This window comes from Gekko japonicus, unplaced genomic scaffold, assembly GCF_001447785.1.
Source record: "Gekko japonicus isolate JY-2015 unplaced genomic scaffold, Gekko_japonicus_V1.1 scaffold563, whole genome shotgun sequence".
NCBI classification, from domain to species: domain Eukaryota; kingdom Metazoa; phylum Chordata; class Lepidosauria; order Squamata; family Gekkonidae; genus Gekko; species Gekko japonicus.
The window spans coordinates 1267318-1282301 of NW_015166439.1; positions in this window are offsets into that span (position 1 = coordinate 1267318).

Below are 14984 nucleotides of genomic sequence, written 5' to 3' on the forward strand. Positions count from 1 at the left end.
TATTCAGGGGTCTTGTTGTAGAAAAAGAGCTGCCGGAGCTCATTAGCATAACTCATTAGCATAACTTATTTGCATATGCCACGCCCCCTGACATCACCGGAAGTGACAGAAGGCCACACCCCCTGACATCACCGGAAGTGTGTCAGAAGGCCCGGCTACTTACCCTCCTGCTTCATCCTCATTCCCAAACGGAATGAGGATCGAAGCAGAGGGCGGGGTGAAGAAGGGGGCGGGGCTTCACCACGTGACCGCCCCGCCCCCTAGAGGTTCTCTTCTGGAGCTCCATACCTGAGAGCTCCCCCCCGACTAGAGCCCTGCATATTATGCTAATAAGTATTTCCCCTTTTGTTTCCCCTCTAGGATTGGAATGCTTTTCTTTCCACTTTTTTCTACGTATAAGAAAGAAGAATGTGCTGTCCAGTTGCAGCTGACTCATGGCAACCCCATCCTCAGGGTGTACCAGGCAAGAGACAAGCAGAGATGGTTTGGCATTGCCTTACTCTTTATAAAAGTATAACATTACATCATATTTCCATCGGTTCTCCACTTCCCCCAGTGTTGACAAATTCCAGAGGCTGTGCTATTTGGCTTCCTTGGTTAAAGAATGCTAGAGACTTATTTATTTATTTTCATTACTTTATTAACAAATGTACAAGTAGACCACAGGTGGAAGCAAAACAAAGAAGAAGAGTTGGATTTATACCCTCCTCTTCACTTGGAGTCTCAGAGCAGTTTACAATTTCCTTCCCTTCCTCTCCCCACAGCAGACACCCTGTGAGGTAGGCTGGGTTGGGAGAACGGCTCTTGAGAGAACAGCTCTGAGAGAACTGTGACTGACCCAAGGTCACCAAGCTAGCTGCATGCGGAGGAGTGGGGAATCAAACCCAGTTCTTCAGATTAGAGTCCTCTGCTCCTAACCACTACACCAAACTGGCTTTCTTGCAGGTCGGTAGACCCACTGCCTCAAACCAGATCCATGAGAGAAAGAGATCTGATGCTCCCCAAGTGCCCACAGTTCTCCTACCTATAGTTTTCTGTTTCCTTCTTTCTGTGTCTATTTCCAACTCAAACTGCTATTTCTTCACTCACTCACAACCTCCTGATCCCTGACTTCTCCAAGGTTGGAATTATCAAGGGACCATCTCCTAGAAGTGTCCACTGAGAAAATATCAGCTGACCATTTTGAGTCACTCACTGGACAGCAGCAATAACATTAACGTAGGACATTGGTCTCACCAAAGGTGTCACTTTAGACCAAACCAATAGTGAGGATAACATTCATAGTACTCAGGTTGCAGTTTCAGCTCTGTGGAGCAAATTTAGCCAATGCCCCGCTCATCTTCATGTTGCCCTCTCTGTCCTTGAAAGGAAGTCTTCTGGGCTTTCAAAATAGCCTTGTTTATCCACAATTCCCCAACTATGTCTACTATTATCTGTGATGTAGGAAATGCTGGCTATGTGTCCAATAAGTAGAAAGAGAACAGGTTTTTTTTGTTGACATGCTGTGAGTTTCTTTGCTTTGACTGGATCGTCTCGGAAATATTTCAGTCTCCAGTTATGCAGACAGCTCCCAAGTGTGTTAAGCCTCTTCATGCTGTAACAGTAAGCTTCTGGAAAGAAGCCAAATGCCAACTTACATTTATTTCCATGGGGGAATATGCCCAGTGTCTCTGTTTCCTCTGAGACGGGGTCAGAAAAACTAATTCCCGCTGGCTGAATCCTGCAGAGGATTTTTCCGCCTGTGTTGTGACTGGCAGCCCTATTTGTGTGAACAAAGCAGGGAGAGTGGCAGGCCACAGAATGAGGAAGCTTGGAAACTCTAGAGCCCAGTTTTTCCCACTTGGATGTCAGCCTACTGGTGCTGAATGATGGCTCTCAGAGGCTGAACTGAAAGAAATCCATTCTTCATTTTATTGCTTATTATTTTGATATCACCATGAAGGCTTTCACTCTCCGTGTTAATATTGAACAGGAGATTAAACCTCACAGGTTCCTGTCCATAATGAGCTTTTAGTGCAAGTTCTGTGGTTTTTACATTTTATACACAGGCAGAACCTTGGTGAAGTGGTGCTGCATTTCTGTGGAAAGCTCCAGGACTGAGCTGAGGAGTCCATTGGTGGGGCTTATTAATGAGGTAGTTAGTTATGGGGTGGGTGGGGGGCTGTGGCTCATACTTTGCAAGCAGAAGATTCCAGATTCATCCTCAGAACTGCTGGTCTAAAGGATCAGGGGGATCAGGTGTTAAGAACGGTTTTTCTCTCGGTGAATCCCTGGAGAACCTCTGCCTAGTCACAGTAGTCGATGTTGAGCTATACGGACCAATGATCTGATATGGTATTAGGCAACTTCATATGTTCATTGGGTATCTTAGGTCCCGATCACACATGGCAGAAAATGTGTGTGTGGGGGGGGGGGGGGGAGGCTATTTCTGCTGCGATAATTTGACGCGCCATTGCGTGATCCGACGTAACGGTGGGTGACGTGGATTTTTTTCGTTGCCGCCTGCTTCTGGTGTGCTTCCTCGAGGGATAAGTGACGCAATCGGAGCGCGCTGGGGTGATCACACTGGCAACTCCATCCTCCGCCCGTCACGACTTCGTTTGATAGTGGACTTTCCCTGGTTGTTTTTTACTCCGCTTCTTCGGATGACTGCTACGGGTTGCCGGTGGGTGCAGGACGCTTGCCAGATGTGTCCGTGTGAACACACCCGTAAAATCTGACCGGCATTCGTGAGTACCTCGCAGCGAAATCTGCGGGTGATCAGGACCTCAGTTGATCATTTTGGGGGCGGGGGTTCAGTATCAAATATTCTGTTGAATAAACTAGTTATTTTGAGATACAGGGAAAGATGAAGGAGTTCCATTGCTGCCCACAACGATCCACCAGCTTCTGCCACTTGGTACATCAGAAGTCACCAGGCCATAATTCCTCCTTACCTCGCACCCCCCTCCTTAACTTGAGATTTGTGGGGAGGATCCTATCCTCCCCCATTGCCTCCCTGTCCTATCCTCCCCCCATTGCCTCCCATCCTATCCTCCCCCCATAGACCTCCTTAAATATGAGAAGGGAAGAAAGGAGGGCATTTGAATCTAGGAAAGGGTAATACTTGGGATCAGGGATCATTTCCTGCAGGAGCGCACAGGAGCGGAGCTCCGGCAGTAAAAATCCCAGGGGGCGGGCACTTGCAACAAGCCCCACCCCCTGCTCCCAGCAGCCCTCAGTCAGAACAAGAAACAGCCAGGTAAGTTGCAGAGCCCCCCCGGCCCCCCGGTCCAAAACAGTTCAGTGCCACCTTTAAGACCAAGTTTTATTTAGGTTCAAGCTCTCCCTCCTCTGCGAGGACAGATCTGCACGTTTCCCCCTCCCACAATAGCTAGCAATCCAAAACAGTCCAGTGGAGCCTGAGAGGTGGGTGTTGCCTTCTGACACACTTCTGGTGATGTCAGGGGGTGTGGCATATGCAAATAAGGTATGCTAATGAGTTATGCTAATGAGCTCCTGCACCTCTTTTTCTACGAAATGACTCCTGCTTGGGCTAAACACTGGAAAAGGACCTGACCATGATTGACAGAGGAGAAGGAGACAGAACTATGTAACCCAGAGGGAAGGAGGAGAAAGTGAAAGCTTAAACAAACATATCAGAGACACCCACAAATTAAATTATACATGTGGGACAGTGTTAACGATGATGTATGGAGAATGATTAGAATGAAAGCAGGGAGTCCATATGCCATTACTAAATTCCCTTCCTCTTATGTGCCAGTATGCCCCATGTTATCACCAACATCACTTTGTTGCCCTGCAAGGATCTTATAACACTCTTATGGACTAATGACTTAATAACTGGACTGTGCAATAAGTGTGCCAAAGGAAGTGGAATGTGCGGTGACCACAAGCTGATGCCAACTACCTGGACTGTGAACACACACCCAGATGAGGGAAGCCTCCCCCTGAGATGATGTGCCAGGCCAAGGATGGACCTATGGGTTACCTGCCACCTCTCACCTGCAACGCAGCAGAGATGAACCAAGCACTCTGGCCATGAACAGCACACAGAAGCCAGTAAAAGCATGCTGTAGAGGAACGCCATATAATGCAAGGAAACATGAGCATCTCCACAGAGACTCCATGAACAGAAACCTCCGTCAGCATGCAGGCACATCTCCCCCACACACACCTTCACCAGATACTGCATGTATGCTGCCCAGTATAACAAAGGGACTGCTTGCATAAAGGGATTAGCCGACTGACATGTACCTATCAAGCCCATCAGCCAAAGTGATCATCAGGCCATCAAGACTAACGACCTTGGACGCTTCTGCTATTGTCTTCTAAATGTGCCGCTGTTAGAAGTAATGGAATCAGTATTGCCCACGTTAAAAAAAAAAAAAAAGGAATCAGTATTGCCCAACCATTAAGCCCCCATCCTCCTGAAATCCGGTTCTGGAGAGGCCATTCCCAGAAAGGGGGCGTGCCTCGAGGGGCCGCCTTTGCCGCCCTGCACGGAGCGAGGCAGCTCGGTGGGGTATAACTGGGGGCGGGGCCGGAAGCTCCCTGGCACCAGCCTTCGCTCCCACCTTCATTCGCCTCGCTGCGATCGGCCTACCCGCCCGCCCTGTTTACAGTTCAGGCATTTGCTGGTCGCCCATTAAGGGGGCCAAGTAGGAATTTTTCGCCCTCTGCCTGATTGGCTTTTGGTGGGGGGTGTTTTTGCCTACTTTGAACTGTAGCTGTGGCGAAGGTTTTTGATGGGTGTGTTGTCGCGCTTTAAATAGGTGGTCACTTTTGGCAGGTTGTTAGCTGCAGATTGCGGTACGGTGAGCACCGGCATATAACCCGTTTGGGAATAGGGGTCTTGTCGGTACAGTCTTTGGGCCTTGCGGCCCGGGGCGGGGAAAGCAGACCGCCTGAGGGTTTGTCTGGGAGGTGCCCCCTTTGAGCCTCGCGGCTCGGGGGTGGTTCTCCCTGGCAATCACCCTAGCCGTGCTGGCTGGAGAAAAGGTGATTTAATCGCCTTTCCTTCGGAGCTGGGTGCTCGCCCTAGACCATTATGGCGAGGGAAGGGTCGGCTGACCCGTAGCCTTGCCATGCCGCAATTCTGTTATCCTGTAGGTTTGTTGCCGTTATGCTTTATAGTTGTTAATAAAAGTGGCCCGTTAGTACCCCATATTGTTGTCTGTCTCGTTATTCCGGATGGGGGGGCAATAGCCACCGATGGACCTCTGCTCCATATATTTATCCAATTCCCTCTTGAAGCTTGTAGCTGCCACCACCTCCTGTGGCAGTGAATTCCATGTGTTAATCACTCATTGGGTGAAGAAGTACTTCCTTTTATCTGTTCTAACCCAACTCCTCAGCAATTTCATTGAGTGCCCATGAGTTCTTGTATTGTGAGAAAGGAAGAAAAGTACTTCTTTCTCTACCTGCTCTATCCCATGCATAATCTTGTAAACCTCGATCATTTCACCCCTCAGTCATCATTTCTCCAAGCTAAAGAGCCCCAAGAACTTTAACCTTTCTTCACAGGGAAAGTGTCCAAACCCTTTATCATTCTAGTTGCCCTTTTCTGCACTTTTTCTAATGCTATAATATCCATTTTTGAGGTGTGGTGACCCATCTTGATCTAGCTTCATGAAAAAATTTAACTAAAGTCTAATGTGTTCTTCTGTCTGCACAAAAGGTTGTGCAAGAGCATGTGCAACCTTTTGTACAAACACAGAACCATTCTATTTTCATACAACCCATTGTTGTGTTGCCATGCAAGCCTATCAATGTGTTTTTATGAACTGTATGGACTGTGCAAAGGGACTGTACAACATGGTGACCTAGGACTACCTGTTGAGACTGCACACCTGAAAGCGGGACACCTTCCTTTAGCATTGCTGCTCCGGTGGTAATCCAGAGTTACCAGCCATCTTGCCTGCTGTGAGATGAAGCAGTTCCATAGCCTGTACAAAGCCTCAGATGCCATGCCATGGAAAACACGAGGACAGAGAACTCCAGACGCCATTAGGAGTTTCTTCCAGCACATGTAGGCAACCCCTTCCCCCCCACCTCCAGCCCTGCAAAGCTGCACACAGCTCAGAGACTCTATTCATGGTTGCTTAGCAACTAATCACTCACTTATCAGCAAGCCAGCTAGGGCCATCAAGAGACAATAGCCTTAACCTGATGACTCATCTCACCTGCAACCAGGTGCCAGCCTCCAGTCTAAGTTTCTAGATCTCAATATTGACCACTCCTTAGTTCCCCTCCCCTCTTCCAGCCAGCCAATAGTATGTTTTATGGGACGGACTAACAGGAGGTGTCTCAGGGGTGTGTGGCCAACCTAGCCTGCCCCCCCACACCACATTATAAAATTTATTTATTTATTCTTTTTTCCCGCTCTGCTCTTCCGCTGAAGCGGCTCAGGGCGGCTCACAGCATTAATAAAACCAACATGGATAAAACATCAGTCCATAAAACAACTTAACATAAAAGTTATAAAAGATGCTACCTGACCACATGGTCTCTCTCTCTCTCCCTCTCCACAACCCCTATTGAAGCTTTAACCCTCTTATGTCCAGCTTGCTATCCATATACCCTACCTCCATCTTTAAACTCTAGATCTGTAGCTAGAGTCCACTTGGTTCTGCCGCTTCAGAGCACGTGTTTCCCATCTTCTATTTCTAACCCCTCCATTTTCCCATTGGAACGGCTCAATCAATGAGACAGGTAAATATCACCCAACCAACGAATGTCCTGCTAATGCAAATGTGCTTATGATCTATCTTTATTTCTTAGAATCTGTATATGTGTGTGCATGCTTGTGTTTTGTTTGAATGATAAATATTCTCCAGTAAAAAGACATTATACTATATTGAATACAGTCTCCGTGTCCGTTTCTGGTACTTATAGTAAAGGCGGGACTTCTGTATACAACAGTGTTAGCTCCCTAATTTGCCTATTGCCAATTAATAATCATATTTGCCCAATATTAATTAAGAAATTAAGGCAATTTGGCTAACAGTAGAACAGCACAAGCAGCCACTGTTGTTAAGAAAAATTCCATTAATTCCTCTTTATCCAGTTTCTGAAATTCCTGAAATCCAATAATCTATTTCTTTTCCACTTTATGGACTTTCTAATCAATTCCATTTTGACTGAAGAGAACTTCAAGGTCAGGAGGGATAGGAAGGAAGGTTCTGAAAAATTTCAGAATTTCACTCTGTCTTCCCAAGCATCCCTATCCACCTGCTAGAGAACCACCCTGTGATGTGTAACATAAAACTGCAAGGGCTGAAGTCACAAAACAATTAATAGATTTCTCTTCAAAGAGAAATGCATGACAAATCCATCTTTTAAGATGAATCAGTAGGTGCTATAATTTAGAAAGGGTGACTTTCAGAAAAAGAAATTCTCCTCCCCAGGAAAATGCTGTGCACAGGTATTTTCTGCCCAATTATTATCTAGTTTAGATGCAACCCTTTGACTGCAAAATGTGTGGCTTTATTTAAGCCAGCCTTTGTCTCAATTGTCTTCATTCTGGAGTTCTGGGTTCCATGTATACTAGAAGATATATGTGGTTTTCCTCTTCAAAACTAAGTATGTTTTCAAGATCTATATCTGTGTAGGCACTATGCCTCAAAAAGAGATCAACTAATTTGAAGACTCTCAAAAGTAACAAAAAAATCTTTCTTCACATCCTCATTCTCTGTTCTGGTCCACTGTCCTAACCATCCCTTACTGTTTGTCACATTATAGAAAAGCAGATCCAAATTATTTGTGTTTTTCTGATTGATAAGAATTAGTGATAAGGCACATGCTTATAGTATGAAGACTATTGCTTTCACTGAACTACGAGATGTTTGAAAATTGCAGCAATTCTGAAGAAGCATAATAGCAACTTAATATTCTGACCCAGTGAGCACAGAATTAATGATGAGTAACCAAGCATCTACTTTCTAAGCTGAAACACAGTTTCAAAAAGTTTTATAGGTAATTTTATGACTTCTGATATGGTATGTAAATAAGAATGACAGTAAATTGGCAATGGAAAATGACGTCAGAGGGTGGAAAGGAACTGAAAACCTTATTAGCAATCAAAAGAAAAATGAGAACAGGCCCATAATTAATCATATTAGAAATATAAAAATGAGTTGTAACATGTGCTATAAAGAATAAGTGAAAAAAGAGCTTCAGTCTCTTAGAATGAGGCACAAGATTTTCATTAGCACTGAAATCTATTTCAGTGGAGAAGATGATAGCTTCAATTGATTCAAGTCTGAAAGATTTAACAGGGAATCAGGCAACTATGATTAATACAGGAGGCTTAAAAAGAATCTCTGAGCAGACACAATATAATCTGAAAAGAAATCTAAAGTTATAGAGAAACTGTACTTGATAGACTTTAAAATAAGGATGATAATTAAGTTGCATCACTCTCATCAAATATATTTTAAACTACTTTTTTTATTAAAAAGAAAGCTTCTCAGCTATTGCAAAAGTACCAGTTGACTTTCAGGGAAGACAACCATCCATATTAAATAAATTGAAAATAAAGAATGGGAATAAAAATCAGAATTCACATTGAAAAGCAACACTTAGAATGCCTGGAGTAAGAATAAAAGCTCAGGGAACTGTGGATCACAGCCAAAAATGCAATTGATTAAAAGTGCTGGGTCAATAAGTATAGGTGCATTGCATCACCTGGGTTTAAAATGTGTTGAACTCCTAAAGGATTTGTTGGGTTTTTCCATTGACTTCAAAGGGCTTTGGTTCTTGCCTGCACTTAGGAAAACACAGAACTGCCTAGTTTATTCAATGAACTAAGGCTTTTGCCAGGGGTCTGCTGGGAGCCTGCGAAAGATTTCCACCATGAACTGAAATGATTAATTATGTTATATTTTCCAAAGCTAGAGATGAATTCAATACAGTCCAGAAAGAACTGGAAAAAGGGGATATGTCTTTTCAGACATCTTTCTTGTAATATTTATAAGTGTTTTATGTGGTAAGACATACCACAAATGCACCAATTTAGGAAATGCATTTGTTGAAGATGAAGGCATTTTGGAGTCATTTATTATAAGCAAAGCATGTGTAAAGTGTGGTCCAGTTGCAGCCAACTTATGGTGACCCCAGCAAGGGTCTTTCAAGGCAAGAGAGAAGTAGAGGTGGTTTGCCATCACCTTCCTCTGCAGAGTCTTCCTTGGTGCCCTCCCTTACAGATTCTTAGTAGTTTCCGAAATCTGATAAGATTGAGCTACACCATGCTGCCTTCAATCCTCATAAGCAAAGTAGCACTCATGAATGCCCTCCAGACTTGTATACATAGTAGAGTGTAGAGAAGCATTACCATTTTGATAACACAGCACACACAGGGAAAGGATCTTTACACACTCTAATACGGCTTTTCCTAGTTCTGGGAATCCCCCAGAAAACAATGACACCTAAATCTGTTTTTGTTTTTTAATTTATCTCTGTCATTGACTGTAGCTGATTGGGTCTTTTTCCTGTAGACATTGCTTTCTATGCTTCCAGTTTAGTACTAAAATGCCAAACTGGAAATATATCAGTTTAATAGAGATATAGCTTGTCTACCTACTGACCCTCCACACTTTTTTGCCCGTTTTACACCACAAGTCTGATTAGGTACATTTTAAAGAGATGCTGTAAAAAGTATTCAACATTGGCATGCTTAGCTGCATAAAATAATTGTCTAAGCTGGTAAAATATAATTAACAAAATTGGATTTTTTTCTAGGTTAGAAGTCTGTAAATGGATCAAGTTGTTGGAAATTATTAAAAACATCATTGGGTTTAAATGCTGTAAAAAGTATTCACAGGGGTCATTTCCTGCCGAAGCGCAGAGGATTGGAGCTCCGGCAGTAAAGAGCCCAGGGGGTGGGCACATGCAGCAAGCCCCACCCCCTGCTCCCAGCAGCATTCAGTCAGAGCAAGAAGCAGCCAGGTAAGTTGCAGAGCCCCCCTGGCCCAAAACAGTCCAGTGGCACCTTTAAGACCAAGTTTTATTCCAGTACAAGCTCTCCCTCCTCTGCGAGGACAGATCTGCACGTCCCCAGTCCCCCCCAATAGCTAGCAATCTAAAACAGTCCAGTGGAGCCTGAGCAGTGGGTGTTGCCTTCTGACACACTTCCGGTGACATCAGGGGGTGTGGCATATGCAAATAAGTTATGCTAATGAGCTCATGTTCTTCTTTTTCTACGAAATGACCCCTGAGTATTCAACATTAATACTTAGTTGCATAAAGTAATTGCTCTATGTGGGCCCTCAGGTGGCCACAGAAACCAAAAACATCAAATCAGTTCAAGGCCTGGAAGTCATTGTAGCAGCCAAAATAATCAAGAAATGCCAGGATGGGATATGGCTGGTTTCACTGAGCCTTCCCTTCCCAACCTGTGGGTGTCCCCAGTTAAGGGAGGTACCTGAGAAGTCCCCATGGGAATTCAGGTTGACTCACCACCTATCATATCCTAGAGGCTCTTCAGTCAATGATTCAACTGATCCCGAGCAGTGCTTGGTCAAGTATGTGTTGGGGCCAGGCAGTTTCTCTTATTCGGTCCTGTGGCAACAGTGTCCTGATGGCAAAATGTAACACACAGTCAGCCTTCTGCCTCTTGCCAGTTCACCCTGATGCTTTTTCCTGTTGGGATTCAATTTTCAGGATTGCTGGTATATTGACAAAGCTATGCCGATGGGTCGTTCAATGGCATATGCTACTTTGGAAACCTTTAGTTGAGAGGATGCCACATCTCCCATTATCTCAGTGATTTCTCATAGGCCTGAGGGACACTAATCAGTGCTCTCCATACCTTTGTCAGCCCTGCCTCTGCCGATCCTTTTTTAAAAGACAAGCACAGACCACAGGGAAGCTTCCTGGCCCCATTTCACTAACATCCCACAGCCAGTGGCAAAAGTCGGCATGAGGTCATGAATGGCAGCACAGGACCTCTAGTTAATAGCTGACAAGAGCCATAGCTACCCAGCATCCTTTTCCTCTTTCCCCCACAGGGGCAAGGGTCACTCCTGTCTAATGGCAGTTAGAAGAATTTACCTAAACTGATAGAATAACCAAAATTGGGATTTTTTTTCTAGGTTAGAAGTCATGTTCATGGAACAAGTTGTTGGAAATTGTTAAGGACATCATTGGGTCTAGAACTTCATATTACATCTAAAACGAAAGGCTACTTTTGGTGAAATAACCACACAAACAAAGCTGAAACCCATTTAAGATTGCAGTATATTTTCTATAGATCAGAAGAAACACAGACCCCACCAAATTCCCTCTCACCTGAGGGTTTCAGTCATTACACAGTAAGTCTACAAATTCATTTAATGGGGCTTCCCTTGGCTTTTCTATCATAATTTAGATATGGGGCCACTCAGGTTGCTCTTGTTTAATTATTAATAAAGATCAGTAGCAAGCATATTTAATAGCAGGAGATAAAAATGGTTAAAACTGAGTTTGATCTAATAGTTTATTTTCAGTGAATATCTCTGCTAAACAAGCTAGGCATAAAATTAATTACTTTTTAATTAAATTCCCAAACTTAATCACCGTACAATGTTTACTCTGATAACGTAGCACATGTGGGGTACAAGATAACAGGTTAACATTACTAAGCAGTGAAACAAGGCTTTAAAATGATTTTCACTTGGTGTTCCTATTAAATAAAAAGTATAATTATCCCAGTAAATTCATGTGATTGGCTATTAGCAGTTTCATGGTTATAATCAAATATTCAAACATCTCTACTATTCATCAGAAGTGTGTATAATGAAATAAACTTACTAAAACACCACTGTTATCCCATTGTGGAAATTACTAAGCTTTCTTCATAAGCCCTGTGAAGAAATGCAATTTTGGGTGGAGGTCTGAACTGAGTAAAACTTTCACCGGGAGTTTTTAAAAGTTTTTCTCTCTTGGCAGAGAACAGGCAGGAAGGGTGAAGTCAATTCAGTGGCTTTCCAGCCTCACCTCAGCTACCTCTTAAGAAATATTAATTGGTCTAGCTAGAGAAAATGGGATGGTCCAGTCCCCGCAAGCAAGGAACAGAGATTTTGAGGAATTAAGACTAGAAAGACTTCAGGAAGAAACTCCTGGAGATTTCAGGAAAAGCTTCTTTGACTTGGTCTGGCCTGGTCAGTGGGAGGGAAAAGAGAGAAGATAAAACTCCTGGGAGCAAGGAGGAAGCACTCTTTGGTGCTGATTCCATCTGATATGTACGTGGACCACCACCAGGGGTTCACGGCTACAGTATGGAGCTTAGCTCCTCTAAACAATAGAAGCCTTGGATCCTAGTTCCCCCAGCATTCACCAATAGCAACTTTGGCGGGAAATTCAAACCCTCCAACAGGACTGTGGGTGTGCTGGGTGGGTGTGTATATAGTTGGCTTTGCAGGGCCGTTTTGCAGTTCTTGTGTGAACACATCTGAACGCATGTCATGGTCCGAGTCTTCCATGTGGCAAACCCAGTACTTTATACTGGTGATGAAGGTGGGATTCCTCTGAGCAGGCCTGGCTCCACTCCCAGTGTAGCACCGAGCATCAATCCCAAAGATGCTACCGCACCCTGCATTGCTCCCAAGAAGCACAGCACCGCACACCGCGTCCCGGACACCGCTCCATGCTCCGCGCTAGAGCCATGGCCTCCGCTCAGGGAAACCTGGAAATCTTTGATCCAGCCCATCCTGAACTCTGGGACTCATGGACAGACCAGCTGACCTGCTACCTTGCCTACAATGAGGTAACAGACCCGGGCAAAAGATGGACCCTTCTCCTCAGCTCCTGCGGCATGAACATCGTCCGCCTCACAAAGAGTCTCCTGGCACCTCGGGCGATCCTCAAGTGCACATACAAGGAAATCATCGAAGCCCTGACTAGGTACCCCACGCCTTGGCCAATGATGCTAGCAAGGAGGATTGAGTTCCAGGGCCGCATCCAGAAGCCCCGCAAGGTGGCTGCTGCCTACATGGCCACCCTGCAGCAGCTTGCAATGGATTGTGCCTTCACTAAAGTGGAGGAGAACCTGATAATACAATTCGCCTGGGACATCAGTGATGTAAAGCTGCGCAGGAAGATGATTGGCACCACAGACATCAAGATCGACAAGGCCCTACAACTCGCCACCGCTCACAAGGCCTCCCACCATGACCAACCCTTTGCAGCTTCTCATCTTGTGCTTCCAGACTTGGCGCCTAAGAACTCTGATGAGGAGGTCATCCGTCTCGTCTGCCAACCCACTCACCGGAAGCCACCAGGAACCGCAGCATCAGGATACCCCAGAAAGACCACCGGCTGTTCCACGTGCGCCAGCTGCGAAGAGGCGCACAAGTGCAAGTCGTGCCGGTTCCGTGACTCTATGTGCCACACTTGTGGAAAACAGGGTCACCTTGCCCGCATCTGCTGGTCCAAGGGAAACTGGCACCAGCAGCCTCCAGCGCAGCCATGCAGCCAGGCTGCCACCACCTACGAGACCACCACGGAAACCTCTAAACTCTACCTCCTCACCGATCAGCCATCCCTCCAGGTACTACGCCTCCCAAACCTATCTGCTACCCCAAAGATCCAAGTCACGGTCCGGATCGAGGAGTCCCCCTACCCTATGGAAGTAGAGTCGGGGTCAGCGGTGTCCATCATTTCGGTGGACACACTGCACAGACTTTGTCCTAATGAGGGACCCCACTTACGCCCCTCGCCATTAAGTTTGGTGGACTTTCAAAGGAACCCAGTCCTGATCTGAGGTGTGGGGACCTTCAAGTGCAGTACCGGGGTTTCGAGGGATTTCTGGACTTGATTGTGGTAGAGGGGGACCTTGTTAGTCTCTTCAGGTGGGCCTGGTTTGCGCCATTGGGTATCACAATTAGGGGGGGGTGAATAAATGTGGAATGCGGGACTTTGAGGAGGTTTGCAGAGAGTTCCCCGCCTTTTTATGGGGCTTTATGGTATTATAAGGGCCCCCCAGTTTCCTTGGAACTAGACCCCATGGTGGCCCCCATTTGATTGCGGTTCTGCACTGCTCCACTAGCTCTCAGGCCCAAAATTGATGCGGAACTGGACCGTTTGGTGGTGCAGGAGGTCCTGAAACCAGTATCACACACCATCTGGAAACACCAATTGTCACCCCCGTTAAGCCCAATGGCGACGTCTGCATCTGTGTGGACTACAAATGTACACTAAATAAGGCCCTCCACGACCACTCCTACCCGGTACCGGTCATAAGTCATGCCGTGGCTTCTCTGGCGGGGGCTAAAATTTTCAGCAAACTCCATCTGGTGCAGGACTATCAACAGTTGCCAGTGGATGAGGCCACAGTCACGGCCCAAATGATAGTTATACACAGGAGGACTTTAAAGGTAAAGAGGCTACAGTTCGGCATGAGCGTGGCCCCCAGGATCTTCCAACAATTAATGGACTCCTTATTAAAAGGGATCCCTGGAGTGACGCTGTTCTTTGATGATGTCCCAATCGCCGCGGCAACCCCGGATGACTTCGCCTCCTGCCTCCGCGCCATCCTGCAACATTTCGACTCGGCTGGCCTCAAAGTGAAATGGGAGAAATGTCTCCTTGGGGTTCTGGAAGTGGACTTTTTGGGGTTCTGAGGCAACACGACCGGCCTCCAGCCAGCTAAGGACAAGGTGAAGGCCATTGTGGAGGCCCCAGCACCCACTTGCAAAGCGGAGCTGCAGGCGTTTTTGGGACTATTAAATTTCTATCATGCCTTTCTAGTGCACAAAGCCACAGTAGCAGAGCCCCTCCACCGCCTCCTGGACAAGTCAGCTCCTTGGTCCTGGGGCCCAAAAGAAGCAGTGGCATTCAGGGGGGTCAAGGCGCTCTTAATTTAAAAAAAAACATGCTGACACATTTCAGTAGATCCCTGCTGGTGGTCCTTGCGTGTGACGCCTCCCCCTATGGCGTCAGCGCAGTCCTGGGCCACATCCTCCCTGACAGCCGCAAAGTTCCCATGGCCTATTACTCCAGGACCT